Here is a 4,318-nt window from a genome sequence, read left to right as displayed (position 1 = left end):
GAAAAGTTTAAATTGAAATGAAAAGACAACAACAAAAACTTTAATTAATTTATTGAAGTTTGGCTGATCAAACAACGCTGTTTCGAGTATTGCTAAATACTTATCATCAGGAAAGGTTTTTGGAAAGGTCTTGGGAAAGGTTCGAAAAAATCCAGACAAAAAATTAAAATAATTTTAATTTTTCCGCATAACAATATAACAATGGCATATATGAATTTAATTTATTTATCTAACAATTTTTTTTCATAACCAAGTTTATAAATAATTGAAATATAATAAAAATATCTACAAAAATGTTATTAAATAAATAAATTACGGAATTGAAGAAATGTGTTGATAGAAGCATTTAATTTGATTTGATTTTTAATTCATCAAATAATTTCAATCATTTTTCAAACTCATAGCAATAAATTTTTTATGGTACAATGTACCTGAACTAATCCCTTTAACCTACTATAATTTTTAATTTGTTTACTCTATTTTCGTCCTCTATTTTTTGTTTGTGTTCCTTTTATAAAGAAATAATTTATACTAGCCGCTAGGACAGACATCAAATTAATATTTAATGCAGCTATCAATAGAAAAAATCAATCGGTAATGTGCTCGTTTATTACCTTTAACTATATCTTCTGCTTATGCCAGGCAGGACAACGTATCCTGCCGCATTGCTGCGTTCGGTTATAAATTGCGTTCATGTGTGCTAAGTCCTATAAATAAAATAAGAAAACACTTGAAAGCGTAGGTGGAGTAATAATAGCCCACAATTACCGAATAGGACAAGAGAAATTCATTGGTCAAAGTTCCTTTTGTAACATATTATTTTAAAAGAAATTCAATAGACAAGGATTTTTTATTTGATTTAGTCGAGAAGGTATTCATTCTATTTCCGCTTCCATTTATATCAATTTCATTTGAAAGTATTGAAATGTAGCAATAAAAACTATTTTTATTCTTCGAACATTAAATTTGGAAAAAGTCTCTTTATAGATTAAAAGAGGGTTTTAATAGTTCAGACATAAATAGTTTCATATATGGCATAATATTTTATCTCCTATTTTATCTTTGGGAATATACGATTTAGATAGATTTATACTATCAAGCTAAGTGATATAGAACACAAAATTTGGGTAATTAAGGTGCTAGGTACGTATTTACTTAGTTAGTTGAACGTGGTCAGATCTGTGGGCTACTTGGTAGTACCCAGTGCCCTCACAACTTACGTCGATAGAGGTAGAGGTATTTATTCTTATTTCCTTACCATATTCAATTAATAATACAATTAATAAAATATAATACTAGTACTATATTACTAGTACTATATTGTACTGCAACTAGTACAATAACTATATCTTACGATAAAGATAATGTCTAATAATGAAAAATAGATTTCTGGTTCTTTTTGTTGTTGGAGAACATCAACAATATTATGTTCTACTATGATTTAAAGTAAAATTGGTCTGAAATGATAAATAAAACTAAATTTTATATTAAGATAGAAACTTAATTTTGAATATTAAATGTTTGAAGAATATATAATTTCACTACTTCTGTTAAGTTAATTTGTTGTATAAGCCTCTACACAACAGTTTGCTTTCATAATAAAATATATATTTTTTAACCACCATTCGAATTTATTGAATGTAATACCTAATTTCTTTAACTAAAATAACAGGCCCGGTGCTATTCCATTAGCGGAATAATGACATTTTCTTTCCTACAAGTACTGCTGACTACTATTGTTTCAGCTATAAATATTTTTATTAAGAACTGGAAATTACACCGATCGTAGGGTCTTTGTAATTCATTGCTGTATTTTATTCACCACTTCAACCATCACTAAATATAGGAAGTGAATTCAAACTTTACAACTGTAATTATTTCAGAACTACTTATTTATTACTTATAACTTATAAATTGCGGGATTATTTCAGACAGATTAACTCATTTCTGTCAATTCTTCAAAGTAAGAAGCATCCAAGAACTTAACTATATTTTTACAGAGAGCCGAACAGTGTAATCATAGATGTTCAATCCTTTCCCCCGTAACGCCATCTTGATAGCTTTCAGAGGGATGTAATCTTGTTGGACGTGATTTTCAAATGTTCTTGACAACTTCTGCAGAAGTCTCGACTGGAAGATTGCTGAATATAACTTTTAAAAGGTCGCTGTTTTATCAATATAATATTACCAATTATAACTCATGGCTGATTTGCGTAGACATGTATTGCAGCATAACCCTCCGCATGATAATTGTCATCTGTTTTTACCGTATAATATACCACAACTCCTTCAACTGTTGACGTCTGAAATCTATTATGGTTCCAATCACGAGCTTATTTAGCTAAGAGGCACGCATTTAGAGATTCACATTTAGAGAAGTGATAATAGCTCAGATTGGATCAATAAATCATGAAAATATAGTGGAAAAGATAAGAGCGAATTCAGAGATCTGGCGAATGATAAAGTCATATGTGATTAAAGTCTTCAAAGTAAAGAAATTATACCTAGAAAGAAGAATCAGAAATTAGGCTAGTAAATAGTGCAGACACCAAGAAAATGCAGTGAAAAAGTAGAGGTCTTGGTTGCAGATCTATAATCAAAAAAGGATGACTTGAAATGCCAACATAAAAAACCCCTTTCTTAAAGTAATACGAAAATGGTACCGAGGGGAAATTAATTTGTATACTACATTTTAATGTTAGGGAGTCGGTCACACCGACGGTGCATAAAGCATTCCATTTCCTAACCACCAAAAAGAGAAATACCCAGGTTTAATATAGCAAGACTAAGACTTTTCATTAGGGACGTTTACAAACAATATTACAATAGAATGAAATATTTGTTAAAAGATAATAATATTTAATATATTATTAAATAGTATAATATTGTTTTAAAATATGAAAAATATTTGGAAAAGCATTTGTTTTTAAAAAGTATTAATAACAATGATTATATATAGTAAATGAATAATAAAAAATTTTGATGTAATAAAACTAGAAACCACAAATTTGTTACAAACTTTTTTCTTATGGTGTGTCATAAAAACTCAGGCTTTTACCGCTTTTAACAACATTGTTAGTGGGGTATCCTCAGTACCTAAATTCAACCTAAAGGTACATCATATATGTCTAGTTTCACCTAAAAACATGTGCAATGACATGATTTTATTGGCTTTGCGTCGTTATTCAAGTCATTCTTGCTGTACTCACACATGCTATGTCTCCACTGCAACCGAGAGTGGTGGCCCTAAATGGCGGCGTAGTGCCCTTCCTGGAAGTTCATAAAAAACTGAGTACAATTACAGTTTTTCCTTTACGTATGACATTTGTGACGCTTTCTTCTCTGCGCTGGGAATTCAATAAATTTTCAATTTGATCGCGTGTGACTTAATGTGCCGCCACAAAATGGAAATTGATATTGCATTTCTACTGAAGAAGATAGTTGATTACAGAAAGGATATTTCTATTTGTTTGGGGAATAAATCACATTACGTGTGGCTTACTTATTTATTTATTATTTATCTTTTTTGTTTTGATTTTTTTTATGAATTTTGATATGTTTTCTTAATAGTTATTGTCATTCACAAAACAAATTTCTATGTTTGTTCGATAATTTAAAGTGCCAAAAGATACATTAATGCTATTTATATTCTCAATTGAAAACGAAATGATATTAGAAAATAAAACAAAAATTATGTAAAAATATTTTCATTAGTTGAAATTAAATTTAATTTGCATTAAATTTTAAATGCACAATTAAAGAGCCTTGCACTACCAACAACTGTGCGCCGTTGAAAGCCACAAAATATTCATGAATTCCAGTTCATAAATTAAATAAACACTGTATTTATGCAGTTTGAATGTGGTAATAAAATAATTTTATTTATCAATAAAACTATAATTAAATAAAAATTTAATTACACTATTAGACAACAAAATACCACAAAAACAAAATTAACACATTACAATATCAACAGGAAGCAGGAAGTCGGAAGCAAGAAACGCAAAATTTTCGAGGAATTTCATGAAAATCAAATAAACAAAATCTACATAATTTTACATTTGTTTCACTCAAATGCCCTTCGTCTCTGCTCCCTCATCACGCAACTAACTAATAAATATGAATAACAGAAACAACTATAAAACGCACAATATAGTAGTATACCTTTAAGGCCAAAGAAATTAAGGAAAACATGACATTTTACATGTTGTAAAATTATTAACAAATATGTTGAAACACAATCCGAAGTAGTCCTGAAATGTGTCTGAAATGATTTGAATTATGGTTCGGTTCTTTACGCAGGCCAAACCCAAATCGC

The sequence above is a fragment of the Teleopsis dalmanni genome, chromosome 2, assembly GCF_002237135.1.
Source record: "Teleopsis dalmanni isolate 2A chromosome 2, ASM223713v2, whole genome shotgun sequence".
In the NCBI taxonomy this organism is placed as follows: domain Eukaryota; kingdom Metazoa; phylum Arthropoda; class Insecta; order Diptera; family Diopsidae; genus Teleopsis; species Teleopsis dalmanni.
Note: the sequence above shows the minus strand (reverse complement) of the source record.